At 42.9% G+C, this 17,888-nt stretch overlaps 1 protein-coding gene across 2 annotated transcripts in view; it reads left to right on the top strand.

Moving 5' to 3' along the window:
* Nucleotides 1-17,888, top strand: part of fhit (fragile histidine triad diadenosine triphosphatase) — a 350,019-nt gene that overhangs the window by 24,892 nt on the left and 307,239 nt on the right. For both annotated transcript variants that reach the window (XM_037774213.1, XM_037774208.1), the window contains exon 3: nt 13,822-13,909. The gene's annotated coding sequence lies outside the window, so the exon portion shown is untranslated. The remainder of the gene's footprint in view (nt 1-13,821; nt 13,910-17,888) is intronic.

Raw genomic sequence — 17,888 nt, 5'->3', positions numbered from 1 at the left:
TTTTGAAATGCACGTGGGAAGAATGAACATGCACGTCTGTCCATTCTCCATTAAAAGCTCTGTTTTTGCTGTCTACTTAATACTCTTTTTAGAGCTTGCCATGCAAAATGACTTTTCTCTGACACACTTATTTCTCCGACTCTTCTGTCTCTCGTCTCGTCTCTCCCCTGTGCGTGCGTGTGTGCGTGTACTGACACCACTCCCAATATCATCAGAATGCACAGATTTGATTGGCTGGGTAGCATCACGTGAGATGATTTATAATGCATGCAATTGGTCTGTGAGTTTCTTGGGCCGCTAAACCAGTGCCAAAAAGGCTAGAAAAAGGTGTGCCAGTATTAATAGAAACACTCCGTCAAAATTTTATAATTCTCAATCATTTTTCAGTCACCGGTCCGGGTCTGGATAGGATGGCGTCTGGGTCCGGACCCGGACTTCGGTCCGCCTATAAGTGACCTCTGATCTATGGGCTGGTGTCATTGTTGGCATAAACTAAATTAAGTTGCTTTGTGGACATTTCATTTCATTTAAAAGAGCATTCTGTAACTTGATGAACTGTAGGGGACCCTGGGGTCACTGCAGACACCCAGGCTGAAGCCTCTGCAGCTGTTTCCTGCTCGGTGAGTGCTCCATTGAATGCAATTGGCAGTGAAGTTGATGAGGGATCATGCCTTTGTTGATATAACCTTGGTAAATTAGGAAGGAGTTCATGTGTGTAGAGCAGGGGTCTCCAACCTTTTTTCCTCTGAGAGCTACTTTGACAAAATGAAAGTGGCCGAGAGCTACTCATATTTTATATTATTAGTAACTTTTATTCACATTGCTCAGCTCCACCCAAACCAGCTGAATAAGCTTCTTTTGTGTGAACATTTAGAAAATGTTGATATCCAACACTCACATTTTGTATCAAAACATCTTAAATTCAGCAGCATGTGCATGCTTTTTTTCTGTATGCATTTCTTTACATTTTCAATGTGTCAAGCTCACACTATTAAATTCACATCAGATTAATGTCATAGAAAACAAAACGATGTTGTTACTTATTTTACTAACCTTTACAGAGAAAGGTTAAGAAACGTATGGTAATTTGTAAATAATAGTAATAATCAATAATTAAAACCCCGTACTATATTCATTCACGGAGCTCTACAAGTCACTGCATGTTCTACCTCACTATCCAGCACATATTTCAGAATAAAGGCCTTGTGTTAACAAATGAAGTAATTCTGTCCACAGAAAAAAAAACGCTTGAGGGCTTTTTAAAAAAAAAAATGAAAACAGGAACTGTTGAGTTAGTCTTTACTTTTTTTCATCTCCGCAACGTAATCTACAGATGTCTAGACATCAAAACTGTAGTAATGTTGCTGATATGATGTCAATATACAGTCAATAGATCATTTTCACTGTCTGTTGCTGCTGTGAACCGCGCCCTGTAACCTGTTAACACGGACGCCAAAATAAAAAACAACAGGTAACGCAGCCGCCATGCACTCCTGATGGACCCAATGTGGTTGAGGCTTTATCAAATTTGTTTACATATTCTTTGAACCTTTGGCAAGCGACTCAGAAACGGGTCGCGAGCAACGTGTTGGAGACCCCCGGTGTAGAGGGATATAGGGTGTGGATGCCCTCAGGTCCCACAAGTGAAACCTAGGTGAGTATAAGTTGATATGTGACGCCGTGCGTCAGAGAAGATTCCTAGTTGTCTGCACCCTCCCAAGGCCAACAGAGGGAGTTAACAGTGATGGGGACTTCAGTGTAAAGGGAACTGGCTACTCCAAATTGGGAGCTGCAAAAAGATGGAAAAAAATAAAGTGGATGGAGACAAAAAAAAATGAAAAAGGAACTCTTTATAGTTGCTGTCAGTCTACTCATTCTCATTCAACACGAATGTGTGGTGAAAGAACATGTGGAGAGAGGGAGATTAGAGAGAGAAGAGGCAAAAAGCAGAGTGTCAGTACAGTAATCAACTGCTGCTTGTTTTTGTCAGCTGCCTCGCCTCAGGCTTAAACAGAGCTGGCCAAGCTCTTAAACAGGTATGACTGAAGTCAAGATATGTCTGTCTTTACTGAGCCGACTTCTCTGTTTCACAGTGAGAAAACTAAGCAGACACGTCCTCTTGGTTTTACTGCAGCCTTACAGTATAACAGCTGTGTCCTGATTATCTGTAAATGGTGGAGGAAATGTGCGTTGCTTTTTTTGGTACTCTGGGATTTCAAGTCAGACAGTTTCTAATTCTACACATAAAGGCTTTAAAAAGGAAAGTAGGCTATGCTTGTGTGTTAGCTTGACAATCACACTGCATGGCCGTTTAATTTCACTTCAGTTATTCAGGCTGACACTGAGCTCATGTTAGCTGCTTTCTGTTTGGGAGTTTGCTTGTTTGTTTGTTATTTTGCCCAAACCAACAAATATCAGGTGGGGCCAACCAATAATGATCGGTTTATTACCTCCGCCAAGGCCGAAGGCCTAGGAAAGAGGTTATGTTTTCACTGGCGTTGGTTTGTTGGTTTGTTTGTTTATTTGTCCGTTTAGAAGATTACTCCAAAAGTCTGCAATGGATTTGAATGAATTTCTTTGGAGGGGTGGCGTGTGGAACAATGAACAACCCATTCGATTTTGGTGGCGATCCGGATCATGATCCGGCTACGGGAATTTTTCTTAATAACCCCGCTCAGCCTGTGCATTAACACCACAGGCTTTAAGACATGCGCAGTGTAACTGATGACGCGTCACCCTGCCTCTTTCCTTCTGACTGCAGAGAGAGGGACAGAGAGAGAGCGGGGGTGGAGGGAGGAGGGGGGGAAACCTGTAGATTCTGCGTTTTTTCACATTAAACTCTGAAATTACAGTTGAGTTGGACCAAAGCACACTTAGTGATTGTTGGAAAGAGTAACGACGACGGTTTAGGTGAGTTTTATTTTGTTTCTGTCCAGTTTGAATGAAGTGTTTTACGATGCTCCGCTACGTACAGCTGATCTCAACATAAACAAAAATACACGTGGATGATGGCGCAAGCTGAATGGAGATGGGGGGCGGGGGAGGGCAATTGTACTCGGGCAGCTTGGCGGAGGTCTGCGCTCTCTGAGTGCCATTCTAGTTAAATTATGTTATGATTTGGAATAGCCTCTCCGTGTTAAGCTACTTTTCCTGAATAGCTTGTAGCTTCACTTAAAACAGCGTGATGACAAGCGACGTATCCTTCCACTGACATCATCTTAAGTCAACCGACACAAAAGCACCAACGGTTGCTACAACACAGTCATCCTCTTGTTGTTGTTTTTTTACAATCCGAAGAAAAATTTCTGATGAAATTAAAATGTCACTGACCTCAGAACAGCATGTTTTCTAAGGGGAGTTTAGAATGGAGTCAGATTGTCGGGATCTCTTGCTGGTTGGTGTGGAAGCGAAGTTGTCCTCGTTTTGTCCTGTTTTCATGTCGGCCATGGTGCAAAGTCGGTTGAAATGTTCCTCAATGTAATCCTCGAGGTCTTCCAGATTGAATGGTTGTGATATTCTAATTTATAGGACACAAAAAGGGGGAGTTATATCGTGGGAAAAAGTAGTAGATGTTTGTTTGTAATCTAGCAGTGGGAGGCTGCCATCTTGGATCTTGCACTATTCGCGTCAGGTCACAGACGCTCTTATTTTTATATCATACATTTTTACATGTTAAATACACAAGTTTTTTCATGTGAGTAGTAGTACTGATAGTTAATAAGAACTCCAGCTATGGTTGTCTAATCTGACTCTGGATAAGAGTATTTGTCTAGATGTCAGACTGTACCTTTAAGAGTATTAAAGGGGAAGATGTAGGCCAATGTTAAATCAATGGTTTGTCACATTTGATGGCACAAACAACTCGCAGTGCAAATTAGGGACAACTCTGTCCCTATTGGTCTCTTTCTTGGAACAGACAAAATACAGTTTGACATTTGTCTTAGTTAAAGAAAAAACAAGCACATTGTTGTTTATGGGTGACTTTATTGCAGAGGATTTGAGCCATTTATTATCATTTATGTGCATTATGACTCCTAGCTGGTGGATCTGTGCGTGCTACACTGAACAAAGATAGCAAATATTAGCTGCAGTAAACGCCAGTTTTATTCATGTTAACATCAAGATTCCATAACCGGAGGCCATGAATGCAACAGAACCTGTCAAACTGCATTTATTAAAATGTACTGATTGATTTTACTTGGTCACATATACAAAAAGAAAATGCTATTAACTATTTTAAGTGGATAGATTTGGTGATTGGCGATGAGATCTTGGGTTTGAAGAACTCTCTAATGATTGCATTGATAGTGGTGTTGTCATCATAGCAGACACGAGAGGTGCAAGGAGGGTCTAAGGATAAAACCAGTCGGTCCGTGTTATGGAATAATGTAAATCGTAGTCGGAGCAGTATGCTCGCCCTAAGCCGTGGAAATGTCCCGCTCTGACAGTCCATCACTCATTAGATAAGAGCAGTGATCAAGGTCACTCTGCATCCGGAACCATGCTGCCATGGGTGGAGTTCTGCTGGAAAAGATCCAGGAGCTTCACTGCTGAATCATCCTGCATTTGTCATGCATGTCAAAATATTCTTTAAGCAACGGTCCAATCAGGAAGACTCCTAACTCAATGAACTGACCTGAAAGTGTCTCAGTGTCAACCATGATAAGATCATTTGAAGTTCTTTAAACGCTTAAGGGACGGTCTTTCAGTTTGTCCTATCTAATGTCCTTTAGCCAAGGAGACATTGGACCGTTAAGGAAAAGACACCAGCAGATAATTCACTTTGGACATTCCTCACCAAAAATTTCTATTTCTCTAGTGAATTTTAAATCTTGTGTTCAAACTAAAGATGCAGACCGAGTATGAGTACTTACATTTGGGTACTCGCCGATACTTAGTACCGATACGAGTACTTCTCTGTTCCTAAAGACCCTCGTTAACAGCCAGCTGGAGGGTGTGAGCGACACACGGCAGGCTGGGGAGTCCGGGCGGTACGAGGCGGTGCGCCGCGACCGGCTCTAGGTCGGCTTGGAAAGGCTCGGGGCGAAGGTGGCTTGTGGCCGCAGCTTTACAGCGCTCCCTGCCCGGACCTCGCCGCACTGTGAACAAAGGGCTCACTGCTCCCGGTGCCGCAGCCCACCTAAAAGGCGCCAGGGGTCTATGGCGATGTCGGCAACCCACCCGACTCGTCTTGAAACATGGACCAAGGAGTCTAACGCGCTAGTCAGAGAGTGCAAGCAAAAACCTCGTGGCACAATATAAGTAAGGGCAGGCGCGCGCCGGCTGAGGTGGGATCCCGGCCCCGCGGGTTCGGGTGCACCACCGGCCCGTCTCGCTCGCACCGTCGGGGAGGTGGAGCATGAGGACCTGAAATATGGTGACGACAGGTTAACGTTGCGCTGCTGTAAAGTGGTATCGGAGCCGTTTTGCGAGTACGAGTACATGAGCACAGTATCTGACCCGATACCCGATACTGGTATCGGTGTCGGTGCATCCCTAGTTCAAACTGCAGCAAAGATGAACAAACATGTAGTATGGTGTTGTAAGTTGTTTCACCTCGTCATTGTTGGTTTGTAGCAGGAAAGTCATTGGCAACAATGCAAATACATTCTTTACTGAGCTGATGAAGTTCGACCCTGTTCAGACCTGGCAGTAACGTGTGTCTTGGGTGATCAGATCACAAGTGGACAGCTCTAAGTACGTCAGTTCACACCTGGCATTAGAATGCCTCTCGACATGCGTCTGAGTGACCACTTGTGATCAGATCTCACTTCTCCACTCTATATGCAAATAAACACGTATCATATGTTGTTGTTGTTTTTAACCGGCGGGAGACAGCAGAAGTAATATCCTATGTATTTGTGAATTTGGGTACATTTTATTATTGTCTACCAGCGGCCCCGGAGACCTCCGTACCGGGGATGAGATGCGTCTTGGGTGCATTCACACCTACACTTAGAGCTGTCCACTTGTGATCAGATCACCCAAATAGCATGTTAATGCCAGGTCTGAACAGATTCTTAAACAGCATTGGCATTAAACTGGACCAATATTTCCCATTAAGTATGGAGATCATCTCCCCGGTAAATATGTATTACACTCCAACTCATCCAGTTCTCTGCTGTTGATCCATATGTTTCAGTCCAACAAGTCCTCCAACCTAAACAACAAAACAGGTTGTCACTGACTTCCAAAGCAACCAATATGACCATTTTCTGCCTACTACTACTGCCTTTGCTACTTCTAAATGGCAGCAGTAACTATCATTGCTTGTTAGAGTAAACGGGTCCTTAAAACCAATGCTGTCATTTTTCTGCCGAGCAGCTTCGTTCAGTTTATTCTCAACAATCATCACTTCACTAATAAGATGTTTAATACCAGCGTAGTTTATTCAGATATTTTTTATTCCTGATGTCTTAAGATTTCACTCTCTTTACATGTCTTCTTAGAGCTTGGACCGGTTCATGAAGGCAAGGAGATTCTATGTAGTGCTGTCCTATAATTAAACTTGACTTGTATTCAGGGGCACATACAGTACGTATGTACGTTCCAGTCAGTCACATGGAGATGTATTGTGATGCCTTTGTGCCAAGAGGACTCTCGAAGAGCACTTACTGTCTGATGTAACATAATGCTATTGAGCAGAAACTGGCAGCTCTCCTAATTTAATTTATGTTCTTCGAGCCAAAGGGAGAAAAAAAGCCAAGATGCTTTCATTCTGATTTATCATAATAGTCAATAATGATGAATCCCTGCCACTGTAGTTAGTATGTTTAGATGCCAAGCGCCTACTGTCATATCTAAATGGAAGTATGTGAATGTGCTGTTGATTGAAGTGCTGCTGTGTCCAGGAGGACTCGAGGATATGTGCATTGAACTTCATTTAATTGAGGTTATTTCAGCCTTGACCCCGTCTAGGTATGCTGTCCTCAAACTAGATTCAGGCTGCTGAAATAAGAGCAGACATCTACTTATTTCTGCAGGTTTTGATAAGGGATCAAATCAATTTGAAGATGCTTTGATGTCTGTGAGTTAATGGGTGACATTTTAATATGATATGGTGTTTACATGGAACATCAAGATGGCAAAACAATCTCCGCTCAAGGTCCACTCAGTTTCTTGTTGTGGAGCTTTCGACTGTATCACACTTCGTCAGATCTGCCAACCCGATATCAAAGACGAAGCGTGTGTGAGAGACGTTAATATTATTATTATTATTGTATGGACATGCAGTACCAGCAGGGGGCAACAAAGCCACTCACTTAGGTTTAGGCAAGAAAAAAAACACTTAGTTAGGTTAAAGGGACTGTTTGTAAGAATCAGAAATTACTTGTTAACAGCAACACCTGTGGCCGTTAAGTCAACGAAAGTCAGTGTCCTGTTGCTCGCGCTTGTGCTCGCTCTACATAGACATGAACGAGCATCGGTCAACACAGTGAGGCGACACACGTCAGCTAAAACCACAATATCACTCTATATTTCAGCTGCTTGGCAGTAATGTTAGCTGACCAGACGAAGGTCTCTCCATGAATCACTGCTGATCCTAGTGTTGGCTTTTCCTGCTTCAGCCTGCCGACCGCGGCCGGAGGGAACAGGGGAGACACCGGAGTTTTGGTCGGAGACGATAACGTTTCTCTCTGCGGAGCCCCGTCACTTCACAAGACACGGGAAACCTCTGTTGGTCTGGAGGAGCTGCAGCAGTTATTTCTGCACAAACATCCACTGCACATTCACTAGATATTCTCAGAGCTAAACTAACTCTTCTGCAGTGTGTAGTGTGCGCGCATGCACATGAGAGGTGGAGCGAAAGAGCAAGAACGAGTGCGGTGTGTGAGTGAAGGCAAGTAGGCAGAGGAGCAGAGTACAACAGAGACTCCGGCCCTGGAGACCAAAGCTACGGTCTCCTCCGCGTCCTCCGACCGCGACCAACACTGTTTAACAGACGGGCTTCACTAGATAGAACTTCGCGGTTTTGGTGCTTCCGTGTAGTTTGTGTTGGAGTCTGAGTCTGAACAGCGTAGCCACACGCGAGTGCGCATGGTACACCGACCCGCAATGATTTATACGTGTAAGAAGTTAAAAACAGTCCCTTTTAAGGGAAAATGTCATGGTTGGGTTTAAAATAAGTATGTCAACTAAGTAAAGCACATACAGAAACAACGTATGAAAAACACGTGACAAACGTCACTACAAAACACCGCACCTTCATGCAGGCGTGTAATATTCACATCTCGGCGACGGTCACGGTGACACGGTCACGCTTTCTTCCGGTGGACAGACGGGTCTGTTCCACACTTTGTTGTGAGACTGGGCTGCATCTGCAGATAAAGTTTACTCGGCATTCATGGCATTTTCCATGTAACTTAAAAGTGAGCTGGACAATTCATTCTTGACCTCCGCACGGAATTGAGCCTAAGTGAGTCCTCTAGGTCAAAGTTTGAGTATGAATAATGGCATCATATGGACATAGAGATGTATCTCTTATATTCTGTGTGACAGGTAGTAGTAGAAGTAGAAGTAGTCCCAACAGTTTAGTTTTTTGGCTGTACCTTTAACAGCTCTCTGTAGAGCACATCTACAGTGTTTCTGCTACTTGTGTGACAGTTCCTCCCCTGAGATTCTGCCCCAATTTAAGTGACTAAGGACACCAAAAAAATCTTCCCCTGTTAACTTGAAGACTGATCTGACATGATATCTGCACTGTATTTTCCACCTCTCTCTCCTCTTATTCTTCCCCCTCTCTCTGACTTGAGGGAGATTCTTGTTGTCTCCCTGTGTCCTCCTTCCGTCACTCTAATCAGCCCTTTTAATTACTCGTGCTATCAGCCACCCAATGCCTCCCTGTCACCCCTGGGAATCTCTGCCTGGGAAAAGAAGAGAAATGGAAAGGGAATGCAGGGCCTGATGGCAGGCAAGGGGCTCATCAGTGAGGCTACGGGGAGACCGGGGGGGTGGAGGGGGTGGGGGGGCTGTGGTAATACGAGGCCTTTGCCAGTCCATCAGTGACACTGCCAGCTCGCCTCCCTGCCTGCTGGGCTGATGTCGTGATAAATGGGCTTTTCCTGTCCCAATCCGATCCAGCACACCACGATCATCTAACAGCACAACAGAGAGCTGGGGAAAAGAGACTAAATACTGTCGGGGCTCAAGGGCTTTGGTCTCGTACACAATAACATGTCAAATACACACATAAAATATTAAGTCAAATAAGATTATAAATTAAACCAAAGCAAGTTACACTGACCAAAGGCTATAGATTGAAGCCTTAAGTTATCCTATATTTTAATCATGTGGTAAAATCCTACATATACACGTACAGTGTATGTATGTATATATATATGTATATATAAGGCATATGTGTATCATGATGGTTATTACTCTGCTTTTTGGCTTTGGAGGCGGGGATGGAATAGACGGTGGCTAATGTTCTCCACTCCCTGGATTGCGCTGCCATGCCGGCTACACAGTGTGTGAGCTTTGTTAACTGTCCAGAGAGTTAACAACACTCACATTCACGTGAGGATGCTTCCAGTTCACTGTTCACCAAAAACATGAGCAGGTTCAATTGTTGTGCATGAACGCACTCTTTTAGTGTGTTCGCGCACAACACTGCACGTCCAATTGCATCTCACAACATCCTCTTTTTAGAAGCTTGTCTCGAGCTTTTAATTCTATGACTTGATCTTTTGATCAACAGCTCAAGAAGAGCCAGTAAATGTTCCGTAGTTTCCAACTGAACTCTGGAACCTGTGAAATTAAAACATGCTTGCTGTCAGCACCATTAACCACAGGCATTGTGAGATCACCCAGGACTGAAACCCTGGGAGTATAACCAGAGGACATTTTCTCAGATGGAAGGACAGAAGCGTAGTAGGACCTCAGGTTTCTCACAGAGCAGTGTGAGGACAGGAACAGGGACAAATATATGCAGGCAGAGACCATGCATATATACAAACAATGCAAATTTAAAGTCACCTCTTATGTAAAGTGTTTCAGAAGCCTTGCTACAGTGATTTTGTTTTGTTTTTCCGTGTGTGTACTCTAATCAGTGTGCAAATCAGAAATGTCAACGGAGTCAATGGGAGTTTGTTGTGCCAAAGACGTACGGCATCGTTATGTAAGTTTGCTGTCACTTTTGCAGATCAGTGAGTTGACTGTTTGAGCTCTTTTCATCTCCACTTTTGTCTGTTAAAGTAAATGTTAGAATATGATGTTTTGCCTCCCTGGTGAACCGAGGTACACACACTAGCTATCTTTATGTAGCTGCGTGTACCTTGATTCACAATATGAGGAGCAAACATTGTCATGTTCCAGAGTTAGCTGAGAGAGCTTATACCTCACACGCAGACCCAATACACATTCAAAATACATGATGTAATGTGAATTAAAGAAATATTAAGGTAGGTGGGAGTAAATACTGTAGAACGTGGCATTTTAAGGATTTTCTGGCAAGACCTGAAATAATCTTTGTAACAACTAACAAATTAAAGATCATGTACATTCACTTAAAGAATATAATGAAATACAATGCACGTCTTGCTAAAAATGCTACAGAAACACATTTTAATGGCAAAAGTAATTATTGCATTTGCACTGACAATGAAATAAATGTCCGCCACTTTGTTTTGTTTTGACAGAAAGACGCTTGGCGGTATCGTGACGCAGGCCAATAAAAAAAAAGAACAGGCCAAAAAAACTTCTCCGAATTTTAGAGCTGTTATTGTGAAACTAAGACGTTTTGCGTAGTGGACCAACATAGTTATTACAATGTTGATGTGAGACTAGGTTGGCATTCCCAGCAGAAGACCTTTATACTCTTCAGCACATTAGTGCCGTCGTCAGCATCAAGCTTCTGGGGCTTTAGCCTGGAATGGTTTTTGTTGTTTTTTGTCTAGCTACCAAAACTTTCAGACTTTGTTTTTTTCTGAGGAAAAATCGATTAATCATAAAATGTAACTAATTTAATTCCCGACCACACCAACCCCTGTTACTGCCTGTGGATGTGGATGTGGAGAGATTGATGGAGCGAGGCTGGCTAACTTCCTCTTGTAATCTACAGGCTACAAGCTTAGCCAGTCCACCTGCACAGTGTGCTATGCTGCTTCTGCTCGCTGTCTGGCTCACACAACAGCAGTCCTGCTTTTAGACAGCTTTCAGAGAGTCCATAGCTTTTTTTATCTGCCCAAAAGCGCTGGGGAGCGCTTGATCCACAGTGATGACACCGACGCCTTTTGAAAAGTTCGGAGATTTTCAACAACAGGCGCACGGAGCATCTGCACAAAAAAGTCGGAGGCTTCGAGCGAAGACACTCGCCACCGCACCGCACCGCTCTCTCCTCAGGCACTCTGAATAAAATGCTATATGGACATTCGGGGTCCTGTTTAAACGCTCTGTAGGGTATGGTCTAAAGTACATGGCGTAAGTGCATTTATTGTGTGCCCAACTCCACTTTTGCTAGTTGAGCAGCGCATAATCTGGGCGCAAAGTAAGGCGGCAGTAAGGGGGCAAAGGGGCTGTATTTAGTCTTTTAATTAATCATAGGTGTGTTTTAGGTGTAACAGGAATTAAACCAATCGAGTGTCATCTCCCATTCCCTTTAAAAGCCAGGTGAGCCAGACTTTACATCAGGTTTTTGTTGGTCAATGGCGTAATCGCTTTCTGCTGCCTCAAGATAGCAATGTGCCAAAAAAGCGCTTGACCACACCTCATTTTAAGACCGACACACCCATGGCCGCACAGATCGACGCAATTGACAATTGCGTCGGTCCGAAACTAGCAACGACTGTTGCACTGCTTTGCGCCCCTTTGCGCCGGGAGTAAGATAGTCCCCTCAGATGTAATATAACTGCTTTATTCAACAACTTTTTTTCAATTGGACTCAAGAGAGCTTTAGCTTTATTTATTATGCATCCAGATAATTTGGGAACCTGTTTCAATCTCCCCAAGATGATTCAGACTTCCAAAAATGAACCAAAAGATATGCATGATGCTATATCTTGGAAATATCCCTGAAACTCTTACATACAGCACAATTTAAACATAATTAATTGTTTTTTGATTATGAAAAAATGTTTTTTGGGAACAATGTTTAAGATAAAACATGATTTTGTCATGTGGACATAGATGACATGAGTCATGAGGTTACAGGATACTTGGGGAGTTGTTGGTAACACAATTTGGAGTAAAGCGAGATGGTCAAAACACCTGATATTCCCAACAGTAAATGGTTGTACAACAAGTTGTGGTAAATGGTTTTAAATCCAGCAAGTTGATTTTAAACACTGGGCTCCCCTATGGTTGTGTTTTATCCCCCATTCTCTTCTCTGCATACACTAACAACAGGAATGACTCCTTTAAAGTACGCAGACGATATGGCTTTAGTAGCCCATTTGACTGACACCAAAGCGTTGTACCATCAGGCAGTGAATAATCTGGTCAGGACTATCCGGGGAAAGCTCCCTCAAGCTCAACATCACTAAGACCAAGGAGCTGTGCTGCGGGAGCAGAGAAATACTGGCTTCACAACAATCACCATTTTTTCAACCCCTCAGCATCGACGGCCAGCTAGTGGAACAGGTTCAATCATTCAAATACCTCGGGACAGAGATGGACACCTCCTTGTCCTTCTCCAAGCACACCAACTATGTTGTACAACAAGAAGGCCCAGCAGCGCCTCCACCTGCTGAGGAAGCTCAGGACTTTTAATGTCAGCAAGGAGATTTTAACCATGGTCTATAGGTCACTGATTGAATCTGTACTCAATCCTGGTACAATGCTCTCACCACCAAACACAAAAAAAAAAATCCAACCCGGATACCAACGCAGGCTGGCAAACTAATTGGCTCTCCCCAAACTCCCCCTAACAGAGCTTTAAACCCGGTCAGTAATCAGGAAAGCCACTGCCATCACACAGAAAAAGTGTTTTAATTCCAACTACTGTCATAAGGCGGCTGGTTTATTCTATTCGTACAACAACAAAGTGACAAATATTCAAGCAGTTGAATAAAAATGTAGTAATTAAACACTAGTGCCATAAGTTTGAGAATTCTCAGCTGCCCTACAGATGGCCATTCTGTACGTAATATTTGTCTTAATATTACTACTAAAAATTTAATTTCAAATTAAACGTCTCGTTTGCAGTAGTCATATAATGCAGTACAATTAAATTAAATTTGGGTAGCGTTCAGGGCAGAACAGCAGGGACCAACTGAAAAAACAATGTGGTCACACACCCTGACCTCAGCATCAGGTGGTGTGGGCTTATCTCCTCGAAACGCCATTCGATGAATGCAGTTTTTAGCATTTCCGCATTGGCTTACCTGCTCAGCACCGAAAGTTGGCGCTTGGTTGGAACATACAGTATCTACTCCAAAGATACTGTCAAGTTATGTGTGACACAGTATTGAATTTTACTCCCTTCAGTCCAATGTATTTTTCTGACCCACCATCTTTACAAGTCATTCCTTTTTACTGAACAAAACAGTTCCAACGCCCTAGCCCTTGACTCAGCTCTAATATGATATCATGGAGGTTAAATTCCATCACGTGTATGTGGGTGATTTACCTCATTAGCAAAGGTGTAACATACCTGTTGGGATCTGTCTGGGGGCGTCTCAGCCCTCTTTGTCAATAGTGGAATAGCTTCCTGCCGGTGCGCTGCTGTCACACGGGCCTCATCCTTAATCACTCAGCGTAACATCCCGGCTCACGACCCCCATATGTTTGATCACAATGTGACAGAGAATTCTTATTAGTCCTCTGTACCCTACAGTAGCCTAATTAAACCTGTCTTGTTATTTTCTATTCCCTCTGCCCCCCCAGCCCGAGCATCGCTTCTCTCCATCCGTTCCTCCATCCTCTCTCTGTAATTATCCATCTGCAGGGCCGTGGGAAGCCAGCAAGGTTGAAGGTAAGTGTATTTACTGCAGAAAGGACAAAGAAATTGGCTGAGCCATTGATTACCCATCCTTTTTTTTTCTTTTCTTTTAAGGGATGTAAGAAAGTTGATTACAGATAGAATAAACATTAGAGGTTGTTTTCACATCCTTTCCTTCAGTGCAAACTGCTGCGCACACTGCTGGTGGAGCACTGTGCATTTTATTGAGCATTTGCAGGGTAGCACAGCTGGTTCTGAGAAGTGAAGCCGATGCTGAAGTGCCTTAAACTTGCATTCTTTCTAACAGCCAGCAGGAGGCGACTCCTCTGGTTGTATAGAAGACCATAAGAAAATGAGCCTACTTCTCTCTTGATTTATTACCTCAGTAAACATTGTAAACATGAGTTTATGGTCTCAATCGCTAGTTTCAAGTCTTCTTCAATACAGCATGATGTTCATTTAGTACATTACGGCTGGGTCAAAATCACCATAAAGTGCCTCTGAGATTTTCACTTTATATTCATTGTATTAACGGGATCTCAGGCTGTTAGGAATGTATGTTGGTCAAGTGCCAGCACTTTTTTATAAATGATGTGCAGGCAGAGAATGTATGAGCAAACCGCAAAATATGTCCACCCTGTCATGGACAAAGTAGAGTACATACATTCTCATTGCATAGTGATTATAAAATGTGCATTTATATATATTTAGTCTGTTTCTCAATATATTTTAGTTAATGGGAAAAAGTATTTTCATACTGGCTACACTTGCAGCGCACATACGGCGTAGGGTTGTGAGTCACGTGCAAATGAAGACGGTGAGACATCGATTATGACACGTTTTTAATCTATTTCTAAAACATTTTCAATCCCGAGATGGCTTATTATCTACCTGCGACAGTTTTGTATTACAAGCGGCACACGCAGGTATATTGCTTAAGTGCTCCGTCCAGAATGGAATGGAAATAAAAAGAAATGAACCGAATCGTGACTCCTTTCAACCATCACACCCCGTACTGTTTTTTTTTTCCTTTTCTTTTTTTAGCCTATAATTATCATAATAATACAGTTTCATTGAGAGCACCATGTTCAAGAAGCTGCCCAGCACAACCACGGTCTGATCTGTTGGCCCCTGAGCAGCAGCACATGGAGGTTAGGGGTCTTGCTCAAGGGCACCTCAATGGAAGTGAGGGAGCCCAGTTGTTCTAATAACACCCATCTTGAGCTCCATCCCACGGAGGCTAGATCAACCTAACCTCTTTTAGATGATAGTTCTTTAAAAAGCTAGTTGTCTTTATCGGAAACGGAACATGTCCTGTATTTATTAAATTTCTTTATTTCAAAAAGTATGAGCCCTTTGGGACTGTGGTATGCTGATTCCAATCTTGAGGGTAACAGTACAGCTCTTGTTGAATTCCAATCATAGAAGTACAGTTTTAAAGCCTCGTCCACACTGGGAACGTCAGGAACGCGTGGCGGCTGCGTTACCTGTTGTTTTTATTTCGGCGTCCGTGTTAACAGGTTAGAGCAGCCACACTGCCCGCGTTTTTAAATCAACACTTCCTGCTTTCATTTCAAAATAAAAGCCCTCAAGCGTTTTTTTCTATGGACAGAATTCCTTCATTTGTTAACACAAGGCTTTTATTCTGAAATATGTGCCAGACAGTGTTGTAGAACATGCAGTGACTTGGAGAGCTCCATGAATGAATACAGTATGGATTTTTATTGTGGATTAGTACTATTATTTACAAATTACCACATGTTTCTTAACCTTTTACTGCTGCAGCAGCAGAAACGCATCTGACGCAGCTGGTGTGAACACCCGACGCGTGAGTCACACAGCCGCCACGCGACCGCAGCCGCCATGTGCTCCTCACGTTCCCAGTGTGGACGAGGCGTTATGCAGTCCTGGTGGACTACTCCCTCTCTCCTCCCCTTCCCTCCCCAACAGCACAACAGTATCCAGTCAACAGCTGTTTGATTAGAGCTGCTCTCCTCTGCATCTCTGTGCCGCTATCTAGCTTTCTCTCTATGTCCTGTTTGTGTTGGCTGGTAACGGCACACATCTGGCTGTTTAGATTTTAGTTTTTCAGTTACGTCGGGTGCCACTATCCATCAGGATGTGAGTGCTGCTCTTCTCTTTATTATTCATTTCATTCACGTTGCCGTTTAGCCGAGAGGCAGAACGAGGCCCTTCATAAGCAGCCCAGTAACCCACTATTTTGTCAGCACTTAATTGCATTGGTACATTTGGAGTGCCGGCAAAATGTTTAATGCAAGAAGCTGAACAGGTGTAATTACTTTTCATTTTGATGAATTGTAAGATGACAACCATTGTTGATGTGTTGATGTACTTCAGAGGAAACCAACCAGCATTAGCATTTTTGTTTTACCACAGGCTAATTTTAGGCCTCAGTATGACCATCAGCATCACCACCACCGCCGCCATGCCCACGTCATCATTATCATCACCACTGTTGTTATCATCAGTCAACCACAGTTTCTACTAAAATGTATCTTTACTGTTGGAGACGCTGCAGTGCTCCAAACACCACAGATACTGCAATCCTAATTTTCCTACCTGTGTACTATATTTTCTTTTTTACCTGACTGAAAAATGTATCTGATTGAATGCAACATTTCAGGTAATTCTATACAAATAATTATCCTTATTGCGATGACTTTCTATCCTTTTTGAGATGATGTGTTGTTGCTGATGTGTTTTAGCGCCACTGAGAATGCTGTTTTATGTGCAGCATTGTAAAACAGTTATTTATTTAAAGTCAACACAATAATTAGTCTGTAATTTCCAAATAAATGGATTCTTCCTGGAAAGGACTGTGCAATTTGGTCCTAATTGTAGGGAAACCAGTGTTGAATTGGTAGACTTCCATCTAATTAATTTTAATTAATTGCTTGTGTATCTTTTGGTCAGTACACAACAGATGGGATGAACATGCAAAAATGTGACACTTCTTTACAGCCAAGCAAACAATTCAACATGTATGAAAATAGAAGTTTCCATTAATGAACTGATAATAAACAAGTATTTGCTCTGGTTTAAGTGGAGGAGATGTCAGTTTTCTCTATGATTAGTAGCAAATTACTGAGTTCTTTCCAGGAATCTTAGGAAATGACAGACCTGTAACTACCTAGTGAACAAGGATAAACTGATCAGTTGCTGTCAGACTGCCAACATGTGGCCAAGATGTTTTTTCCCAGTGGTGGAAGGTAACTTAGTACATTTACACAAGTGCTGTACAATTTTGAGGTGCTTTACCTGATGTTTCCATTTGTTTATATTTCTACCGCTAAAGTTACTCAGTTATTACTACAACAGCGCCGAGAAAAAAAAAGAAGCAAATACAGCGAGGCGAAATGGCAAGTGGACAAAGCTCATTCCAAAATTTGAGTGAATCTGTGGTTGGCTTTCGCCCGCTGGCAAGCACCCAAACCTTAACCGCGGTCAGGGGGGCGTGGCTTCCGGTGTTGTCAAGCCGGGGAGGAAGGGCCAACTTCGAATGTTGTGTTTACAAACCACAGCCGACAAATCCAACTCATTGTGCCTTTAAAGCTCCAGTAGTCAGTATATTTTTTGCATCATTGGGCAAAAATTCCATAAAAACCTTTCAGCATATTGTAATTCAAGTGTTCTGAGAGATAACTAGACTTCTGCTCCTCCTCATGGCTCTGCTTACAGGCTTTAGAAAATCTAGCCCGTGACGGGAGACTTTGACCAATCACATGTCATTTCATTGAGAGAGCGTTCCTATTGGCTGTGCTCCGGTCATGTGACCGGAACTTGGCGTTCCTTCACCAGATTTCACAATGGCTGCGGCAGCGTCACAAGCTTTCTCATTGTACAGCTAAACCGTACACTACAAGATGATTCTGAAAACATTTGAGGAGAGAAATAGACATTAACGTAACAGAATATTGATTCATATTTGATCAGCGCTGCCTAGTTTGACCGTTTCATCGGTGGATTTTTTAATCATATTTGCTCCAATCTT

This window comes from Sebastes umbrosus, chromosome 1, assembly GCF_015220745.1.
Source record: "Sebastes umbrosus isolate fSebUmb1 chromosome 1, fSebUmb1.pri, whole genome shotgun sequence".
Lineage (NCBI taxonomy): Eukaryota > Metazoa > Chordata > Actinopteri > Perciformes > Sebastidae > Sebastes > Sebastes umbrosus.
This window is presented reverse-complemented; position numbering and strand designations above follow the sequence as displayed.